We start from the raw sequence: 10,875 nt of genomic DNA on the forward strand, positions 1-10,875 counted from the left end.
CTTCCTAATCATGTTCGGATGGGGTACTCTGTCGAATGCTTTGGAGAAGTTAAGTAGGATTAGGCCTATTTGCTTTTGGTTATCGATAGCTGAGGATAGGTCATGATTAAGTTCTATTAGTTGGGTGACTGTAGATAGCCCTCGGCGGAATCTATGTTGAAAAAATGATAAAACATGTTTTTGCTCAAGGTACAGAGTAATGTGTTTGAGGACGATATATAATTACTTGTTACCTTAAACGAGATAAACCACCTGCTTCTAAATCAGGGCATTACATCTCGTACAATTGTAATGAAGCAGACGCGCCCCTGTGTATTTGCCGGCTGACGAGGAAGACGAAGGACCGTGCCTTGATTGCGAGTGAGCCCCGTGCTACGAACAGCCCTTGCAGTGCCTTTACCTAGCGTTCCACAACGTTGCGAACGACAATACACCTCGTCGCACAATAAACATAACGAAAACGAGTGCAGTTTAATGCACTGCTAACACAATTCAGAAATCGATTATAGCACCCCGCAAATTGAGCCGTGACACTTGCAGATTGAGCAACGCATGACTTATACGTGTTGGCAGATGTGGAGGCTCATCTAGTGCTCTAGCACTCCTCTGAATGCGTGTTACACTGTGCTCACTTTGGAACCTTTAGTAAGTATGCAATTTTATTGACCGTGTTTCTCGTAAATATCAAAATTAGAGTCTAATGCAGCCATAGGCTGAGATGACAGCTGCTGGAGCCTTCAATTAAAAAAAAATCACTGATGCGGTGTCGAGTCGAATTAAAGCTCTGAATGTCGGCAGAAATATAATGGGACGTTCCTCCAGCCAAAAATTATACAGATACCACGCACTGTGGCTCAGTGCTGTATGCTTTGTTGAGGGTAATTAGCGGTGATGTTGACGGCGAATGTTTAATTTCTTCAACGTTTTGTCCAACACAAGAGCGGCGAGTCGATGTGGAACATTACCTTGCTTGCACCACTGCCGTTTCTCTATGTAGTACATAAAACGCAAAGGGTGAGGTGTTTGTTTGAGGCATTGCTGTGCGCCATATTTCATAACCCCCGAGAGGGTTGAGCACTGTCATTGCCTCATATGGCATATCGCATCGTGGCACAAGCGTTAAACTTGAATTGAATTATGGGGCTGTACGTGCCAAAACCACAATCGGATTATGAGGCAGGCCGTAGTGGCGCCCTCCAGATTAATTTTGGCACCGTGGTGTTCTTTAAGATGTTCCTAAATCAAAGTGCGCGAGCGTTTTTTATTTCGCCCCCGTCGAAATGCGGCTGCCTCGGTCAAATCCACGACCTCGAGCAATGCCATAGACGCAAAGCTATCACGGCGGGCACAGAAGTGCTGATTTGTTGTGCGACCACTTCCGTTGTGTCGCCTAGACCCTGCGGTACGCTTTAATTAATGTGGCTCTGCTTCTGCACGCGTTGCGTATGTTGTCCACTAGGCATTTTTGCATGGTTTTATTTTTCAGAAATAGCACGAACGCACCGTACCGCACATTGAACCTAAGTTTATCCAGCGTTTCCTTGCGTTCTCACGTCACCTTTTTCGTATCCCCCCATCTTGTATTTGTATGGGAACTGCGAGCGAAGAGTGGCAAAGTTGTTAATCATTCGTTTCACGACTGCTTCGGTTATACCCATTATCTGCCTCCTCTCCCAGCTGCTCTCTTCCATTCGATCTAGCTTTCCCCTGGAACATTACCTAACCTTACCACCCTCTGGAATTGCATGTTGGTAGAAAGGTAAGCGCTTGCGGGGGGTCACGATTATAATTACAGTTGCCAAGAGGCCAAAGTAGCGACGACCCGGCAGCTCCAGAGGGCCTTGTGCACATTCGATGCGGTGCAGCTCAAACGAGTTTCTCACGTCTCTTCTCTGGCACCCTCCTTCCATGTTTATACATGCTCTGAAAAACCCACAGACGCGGTGTGCCCGACAGCAGCGGCCACAGCAGCAGCAGCAGCGGCAGCGGGAAACTCGAAGATAAAGGCAAAGAAAGCTTCGCTTTAGTAATAGCCGTTTTAATCAGGCGAACGGCATATATGTATCGACATAAAGCGCCTCTGCCGTGCGCGCCCACAGAAGCGCCAGCAAAGCGAGCGAAAAAGTAGGCCCCCAGAACAGGTGCTACCCCTTGCGGCAGCGGCATGCGCTAAGGTCACACTAAGTGGCCGCGCCTCTCTCCACTGTCGGATCACTTCTCTCTTTTGCCGCCGTGCTACGAACTATGTGTGCGCTATGGATGTACCAGATTTGTCTGGCGATCGAGAGGCCGACCGCTGAGCAAGAAGGACGGAGTCGTCGGCAAGCGCCAGACATGAGCCGAACAAGACCCGCAAAAGGCGCGAGCTCGACATGCTCATGGAGACATGTGAAGAACGTGCTCAGCGGCTTGCGACAAAGCAGGTCAATGTGCAAAAAGGGAATAGCACTCACACGCTTGCACGTAATCCGCGTGCACAACGTGAAACGCCAGTACGATTTTCTTTCGCTGAGTTTGCATCATTGGCATAATACGTTGGATGCCTAAGTTTCTTTTTTCTCTCTTTGTTTGGTTCTTTTCGCCATTCCCAATTATCGCCTCGTAATATAGACAAGCCCGTATTAAATGCAGGTTTATTCGTTATCGTGTATCGATTACTTGCGCAGAACGAATTGTCGCAAGTTGCTCAATTGGAGGCACACGTGGAAGAGGAAACCAAGAAAGAAATTACATTTCCATGCATGTGCAATGTCAATCACGTTCACTGACTCGGCACGCAGATACATCGCGGTTTTCAGAGCACGCTTTAGCTCGGGAGCTCGTATCTGAAGATGTGGGACGGAAGAAAATGATTTTGCCGGCGACCAGTGCACGAATTTTTATGAGGTTTGCGAGACAAAAAGCGAGAGAAGCAACGAACGGCAGGGAGCTTAACAATAGCACGCTCGATTCACTACACTGAAGGACGGGAATAAAGGGGTGAAAAGGAAAGTGCAATATCTACTAAAGATAATAAAATAATTTCACTGGAGGCGATAAATGTTTAAAAAGAAAACTCTTGAAAATGGCACAACTTTAGGAAACTCAACTATTAGGTTTACAAACGCGTAACTCTGCAATAAAGAACAATATCAGAATTCTAGAAGCTGCACCTAAATGTCCAACCCAAACTCAAGAATTGATAGAATATACACCACTTTTACGTATACCACTAATTTCTGAGTAGGGCTTTTGCGAGAGAGAATAAACATTTTTATTTTGGTGAATGCCGCTTTGGAGAGGCATCCTCATTACAGAATGCCTTGTGCTCGGGCCGCGTCCTGGGCCCTCGCAATCAGCCGTTGCTGATCCTCGAGGTCGGAGCTGACCAAGGCTCTCTCCCAAAGCTCGTTGGTATGGTAAGGGCTCGGAGGATTTAATGGTGCCGCTCTGCAATCCTCTACTATGTGCCCGAGGGACCTGGGCTTTGCGCAGAAGCGGCATTGCGGAGAGAATTGTGCAGGGTCTATGAGGTGATTTGTGTTTGGGTGGGGGAATGTATTAATGTAGAGCTCGGAGGAATCGCTCCTGCTCTCTAGGTAGTGACTTGTGTGGGGGTGCATATGTTCTGCCGGTTAGCTTGTAGTGTTGTGTGATGTCTTGCTATGAGACATCATGGTGCATGCACTCGGGTTCAGATTCTCGGCGTTGGCTCGGTGGGTTAAATCTCGAGCCACGTGGTTGGCGACTTGCCAGGAATGCCGTGATGAGTTGGCGGCCGGATGATCATGACTGATCTCGTTGGCGGCTTTTGATTGTTGATCTGGAGCGTAGTGGTATGAATTCGGCCGCTAGCAAAGTTGCAGCATGCCTTTTGGGAGTCGGTCACTATGACTTCAACCTCTGTTTGGGAGAACGCGAGGGCTATGGCTGCTTCCTCAGCTTGGAAGGGATCGTTTCGGGTGAGCGAAATGCTGCTCCGATGTTCTTTGTCTAAAGATACGTCTAACATATCAGTTGATCAAGTGTGAAGGGTACGATGGATCAGTCAGAAGAAACTCTTCCGCAAAACCGAAACTGCGTTTAGAGCACAGTGGCTGGAATACGTACAGTGCTATCTATCAAACATGTGTACGTTGCCATCCTCATATGTGCTAGATAGGATTCTGCGCAAACAAGAAGCAGAATGCGTTACGTAGTTCAGATACACGGCAGTCAGACCCAGCTCTTCTTAAAAGGGCCTGTGAGCATTTTCAAACCACCATTTTTCAGACGCAGGTTTCGTAGATTGATAGTTGGGAGATATAAATGTAACCAGAACGGCAGTGATAGGGGCACGCAGCCTGAAGTTATTCAGTCGAGAAATTAAATGTACAATAAAAAATGCACGCCGTGAACTATAATTTTCTGCGGTCTTCTGTCTTCATTCCTCCCGCCTACTCACGTAAGTCGTCGTGGCCAATGATAGCAGCCTGAAATGCGTACGTAGCGGAACTTGGCACTCCAGAGTTGCCTTCATGTTCTGTCTTCATAAACTCCGGTTACGCTGTTGTGCCGGATGACGCTGTGTTCATGGTAAAAACATACCCGTATACGCGCATTATAGCCCATTTCAGGTTTGCCACTAGCGCTCGAGGAACCTGGGACTGCGTAACGTCTGTTCTGTTCATTTCGGCTGTAGTACAGCGCAGCACCGCGAACAACAAAAAGGTATCGGCAACAACAATGCACCGTGGTGAGAAACCTGCACCACGTGAACAAGGTTAACCACCCTGAAAAGGGAGCTAGGTTACCCCTTTGTAATACACTGTAGCGTGGCGACAAGGCTGCTCACGAGCGTACACAAGTGAGAAGAGAAGCTTTTGTGCTCAGATGCCGGAGGTATGCCGTACAAATGGGGCCTCTACCGTGTTTAGTGGTTTTAGTGCCTCTTTTAAGACTGTGTCTGTTTGCGTCAATATAGGAAGTAGATAAAACGAAAATAAAATAATACCGAAGGTTATCACGTTTTTGTACCAGTGCAGCGGTTATCTGCAACTTTTATTTTTTAACTAATCCCGGAGGCGTGAGCGGTGACATCGGTAATGCTTCTGGCAAGCGCTTCTTCACGATGATGAAGTCGGCAGGGATGTGTTGATTTGTTTGTGTGATATCAATATTACATACATTGATATCAGTGCTTTGACCTACGCTAAAAGTGCCTTCAGTTGTCAGTCTATACAACCTGCAACAGAAAGACGGTGGCTTGAAAAGTGTTCGAAGCAACCATTAAATGTCATTTTCAAGCGAAAAAGGCGTTTAAAAGTAGCCCCAGGCGTTAGGTACGTTACAGATTTAAAACAAGTGCACAATGTCCATAAAGCGCCCAAGAATCGGCCTTCAAAACACCGAAATCAACGTGAATCATGTGGCAAGAAACCTCAAGAGTTTCAAGGCAGTGTTATATTACAAGTGGAGCGCCAGCCGCGCAAACTTCAGTGTTTGTTGGTACGTTTATTGCGCTGTTTTAAGGTTAATGGATGTATTTGCATCTTTCGCTCATTTAAGTGGTGAATGTGGTCGATACTCAGTGGTCGGTGGTGGGCGGTCGGAATTGCGATAAGGCCCCGGTGCGACGGCCGCGTCCTGTCGCCCTACCGAATTGCGGCGCGTTTTTCAGCGAACGCCCATTTTACAGCTTTATGATAAGCGCATGTCATAGCACGTGAGCTTTGATGCGTCTGAAGGTTTAGATGCGGTAGTGGAGCTGCTCGGGAAGGAACGCGTTCGTTCATTAACGGGGTTCGTGACTTTATCCAAGTAAGCTACTGCACCTACATCCTCCCTCACCTTAAGCCAGAACTCCATCCATGTAGCATCACCTATTTTAAGTAGACAAAACAGGTTTGAAGCAGAAGTATGCACGGACGCGGACGAGTATGCTTGTAAACATCGGCAGAAGCACGACGTCTCATACGCAGTCGTAGAACGCTGTACCGTCTGTCTAGTTTTATTAGTGACTTGCATAACGGTTTGATAAAAGCTGAGTCTTCACAAGAAGCGTCACGAATAAACTGCTTCAGAGCGACAAAGCAAACGGTACAGCAAATGTCACACGTGCTTGCCGCCAAACAAAAAAAAGCAAACAAAAAACAAGAAAACTGAAAGCTACGTGAAGAGTGGTCGGTGGAGCTAACTGTTCGCAAAATGGTCGCGCTTCTGTGCTTCATTTAGATAACGTTTCTGGTAATCAATGCATTGCAGTTCTGAATTCGACGTGCTCGTTAACTGTGAAATGAAGCAGCGCCCGAACTCGTTTCCACCAATCAGTCAAACGGATTGGGTGCAAAGCGTAATTCCATTACTGGTCCTTTTGCGAGAAGTGCAGGTCCCAGTTTCGCGTGGAGAGGCAATTACTGAAATGCGCTTTTCCTGAGCTGAAATCCCGCATCAACGCTATGGAAGCAGATGCGGCGGTGGTTGTATCTGTGACGAGCACACTTATTCGCGCCTGCTGCGCCTAATCAGGTGCGCTTCACCGCAACACAGGCAGAATGAACGTCGTTGACGCGAGTGCCATGAGTATTTAGCTGCTCCGGGTGCTCATGCTCGACGTATATTAACGTGTCAACGCCAACGATACACTCAGGACACACTTTCACAGAGTGCCAGAAGCGTATAACATACTGTCATTTAGCGACAGCGTTTTGGAAAACCTTTGTAAACACTGTAACACATTCATGTAAGCTTTCAATTCATAATCACATTTGTCAGCTTGAAATGTTTTGACAGATGTGGTGTAAAGAACTTCGATAGCGGTCTTGCGTGCAGAATTACCGGTTTGTAAGCTTCGTGTTTCGAATTAAAAAGAAAACATTTACATCGAAGCTGATTATGACTAGGGTTGCGTGCGTTCTTGTTCTGCTTGTGCTAAAACCGTGGGCCAATCCCGGAGATACGGGTTCCATTTGGACCCGAGGTAGTAAACTTATTTTTGCAAGTTGGTGAAGTTGGCGGTGGTGCAAAACCGGGCCGCTCCGGTATTGCACCACTGCCAACTTCACCAATTTGCAAAAATAGGTTTAATACCTTGGGTTCATATGGAACCTGTATCAGATGTTACGCTGATAAGAACAGATACCGCACTTCGACCCACGTCGGCCATGTCTACGTTCGCACCGCCCCCTCTTTATCGGTTTTCCAAGAGCTTGCGTATCTACTTTGCTTTCCTTTCGTGCTCCCGTGGTGGCGGTCCCGTCGAAATGTCACGCGTGTGACATTTGTCACGCGTAGGACACTTCCTCCGGCTCTTCGGGGGCCGGGTGGGGGGGGGGGGTGGTCGCATCGTCCACGTGAATGTATATAAAACTCACGGTAAATGAGTTCGCACCTTTGTTCAAAATTCTGTGTGGCCTCTCTGCTACGTTCTAAAGAGCTTCGCTGTTCATGCACCTTCACACAGTGGAATGGCTCATCATTTTTGAACTGAGCCATTTTCGGTATGTTTTGTAAAAAAATCGAGCTCCGAAGTTAAAATACCATTTCTGAAAGTTTCTGATATATAACTGCTGTTATCGAATCCAGTAAAGTGCCTTCACCTTGGTTCAGCAATGTCTTCATAAAAGTATTTCTGCTTTTTATGTGTACTTGAAAAGCGATGTGGAAGTCGGCTCCATGCTAGAGCTTTCTGTTTAGCTCCAATCAGAAAAGTTAGTGAAATGGGATAGGGATGACCTTCCCGGGTCGAATAAGATCAGCTCATAAGGCAAATAAAAAGTAAGACGTACGGCTCTATAACAATGCCGGTGAATGAGAAACTGGAGCGACGGTCCTCATCTGGTATAAGAAACATGTGAATGCAGTTTCTCAGTCCCAGTAGGGAGAACAAAATAGGCAAGTCAGACATGCAGACAGTACAAGAAATAAAGTCTGTGTCTCACAAATCTATCGTCGCGAGGAGGGATTGCATTGCGCGGGGCAAAACTCCATGAAGCCAGCGAAACGGGTTTTATGAACCGAGCCGACCCATCGAAAGAAATACTAGCTCCGCACGTCGCCTATTAAGTAATGCATTGACTATGGACGGTTTTGTTCTTTTTCCCCCCATACTATTTTGCTTTTCTTGTGTAGCTAATAATGCTTCGCTAAGACGGAAGATTTAAAGCACGAACAATCTCAGTATCTCACTAATACTGTTGCACTGGCTAGAAGACTCGGGGGCAACAAACAAGCTCAATTTTTGTGATAATTCTGCATGGTAATTAACTATAATGTTAACTTATAGGAACGCAACACAGACAGAAAGAGAAGTAGGCTAGCACTTGTCCGCGGAGAGGGACAGCATGCCTACCCGCTTGAAGAGTAAACCATCAAGTGCTGTTCGAGCAAATTTACGTCGAGTGCTGCTGAGGTAATCCCAACGATCATGTGATGCAAACCAGCAATGAAGCAAGGAAATCGTAGTGGACTCTTGTTTTATGCTGGAAATGTGGAAATAATATGAAAAGGGCAAATGAACGTGGACAAATCGACAACTCACCAGAACTCGGAGCTGCACTGACATCTTTCGACTTCAGTGTGATGAGTCAGCTGCGGCAGCCGCTGTCAGCCCACTCACTGTCTTAGGTATTGATAATATATCCAGCTCTGCGAGTGTTAGCCAGCGTGAGGCATGGTCATGGCGGTTGACGTGGAAAAAAATGTGTTTAAACGCAGGTGTCCCGTAGTAGGTGAACGTGTGGAAACGGGCAACCGGCCAGAAAATCTTGACGTTGTGTCTCGAGACATCGCTCCACCATGTAGAAGCATAGCCGTTAAGTTCAGCGCGTGGCGTGCTTGTAAATACATGTTTATACAAGATTTTAAGAATACGTATGACGCGGGTTCGATGCCGCCTGACACCAGATAATGTTTAACGATTTTTTTTTTGTCATTGAGGAATGGCATGCGCCCAGTGGCCCAGAGTGCAGCGGTGGCGTAGAGGTAGAACACCCGCCTCGCGTGCAAGAGGTCCGTGGTTCGAATCCCGGTGCCGCGCAATTTTCCACCGGATTAAAAAAAAAAAAAATCCGCGTGTTGATAAAATTGCATAAACAGGCCTGGAGTGTGGCCTGATGCCGGTGACCAGAATCGGTAACACACTCCCTCACCAGAGCAGGATTGGCCACCCTGGTGCAGTACTTGGCCACAACCTCCTATATGAACACAACAATCAAACCCCGGCCCTCAGTCCCCAGCAGCTGCGAAGCAACTGACCACGGCGGCGGTCAGACCTGCGACGCTGCAGAGGGTGCTAAGAATCCCTGGCTCCGGACAGGCCGCCCTTGGAATCTGAACCTGGCAACGTTTAACGCAAGAACATTATCTAGTGAGGCGAGTCTAGCAGTGCTATTGGAAGAATTAGAGGGCAGTAAATGGGATATAATAGGGCTCAGTGAAGTTAGGAGGCCAAAAGAAGCATATACAGTGTTAAGGAGCGGGCACGTCCTGTGCTACCGGGGCTTAGCGGAGAGACGAGAACTAGGAGTCGGATTCCTGATTAATAAGAATATAGCTGGTAACATACAGGAATTCTATAGCATTAACGAGAGGGTGGCATGTCTTGTTGTGAAACTTAATAAGAGGTACAAAATGAAGGTTGTACAGGTCTACGCCCCTACATCCAGTCATGATGACCAGGAAGTCGAAAGCTTCTACGAAGACGTGGAATCGGCGATGGGTAGAGTGAAAACAAAATACACTATACTGATGGGCGATTTCAATGCCAAGGTAGGCAAGAAGCATGCTGGAGACAAGGCAGTGGGGGAATATGGCATAGGCACTAGGAATAGCAGGGGGGAGGTATTAGTAGAGTTTGCAGAACAGAATAATATGAGGATAATGAATACCTTCTTCCGCAAGCGGAATAACCGAAAGTGGACATGGAGGAGCCCGAACGGCGAGACTAGAAATGAAATAGATTTCATACTCTGCGCTAACCCTGGCATCATACAAGATGTGGACGTGCTCGGTAAGGTGCGCTGCAGTGACCACAGGATGGTAAGAACTCGAATTAGCCTAGACCTGAGGAGGGAACGGAGGAAACTGGTACATAAGAAGCCGATCAATGAGTTAGCGCTAAGAGGGAAAATAGAGGAATTCCAGATCAAGCTACAGAACAGGTATTCGGCTTTAAGCCACGAAGAGGATCTTAGTGTTGAAGCAATGAACGACAATCTTGTGGGCATCATTAAGGAGTGTGCAATAGAAGTCGGTGGTAACTCCGTTAGACAGGATACCAGTAAGCTATCGCAGGAGACGAAAGATCTGATCAAGAAACGCCAATGTATGAAAGCCTCTAACCCTACAGCTAGAATAGAACTGGCAGAACTTTCGAAGTTAATCAACAAGCGTAAGACAGCTGACATAAGGAAGTATAACATGGATAGAATTGAACAAGCTCTCAGGAACGGAGGAAGCCTAAAAGCAGTGAAGAAGAAACTAGGAATTGGCAAGAATCAGATGTATGCGCTAAGAGACAAAGCCGGCAATATCATTACTAATATGGATGAGATAGTTCAAGTGGCTGAGGAGTTCTATAGAGATTTATACAGTACGAGTGGCACCCACGATGATAATGGAAGAGAGAATAATCTAGAGGAATTCGATATCCCAGAAGTAACGCCGGAAGAAGTAAAGAAAGCCTTGGGAGCTATGCAAAGGGGGAAGGCAGCTGGGGAGGATCAGGTAACAGCAGATTTGCTGAAGGATGGTGGGCAGATTGTTCTAGAAAAACTGGCCAGCCTCTATACGCAATGCCTCAAGACCTCGAGCGTACCGGAATCTTGGAAGAACGCTAACATAATCCTAATCCATAAGAAAGGCGACGCCAAAGACTTGAAAAATTATAGACCGATCAGCTTACTGTCCGTTGCCTAC

At 46.9% G+C, this 10,875-nt stretch overlaps 1 pseudogene; it reads right to left on the reverse strand.

Moving 5' to 3' along the window:
- Positions 1 to 6,969: 6,969 nt before the first annotated feature.
- On the reverse strand, positions 6,970 to 7,123 carry LOC126546430 (U2 spliceosomal RNA; annotated as a pseudogene).
- Between the last annotated feature and the right edge of the window lie 3,752 nt (positions 7,124 to 10,875).

Source organism: Dermacentor andersoni, chromosome 10 (genome assembly GCF_023375885.2).
Source record: "Dermacentor andersoni chromosome 10, qqDerAnde1_hic_scaffold, whole genome shotgun sequence".
Classification (NCBI taxonomy): Eukaryota; Metazoa; Arthropoda; class Arachnida; order Ixodida; family Ixodidae; genus Dermacentor; species Dermacentor andersoni.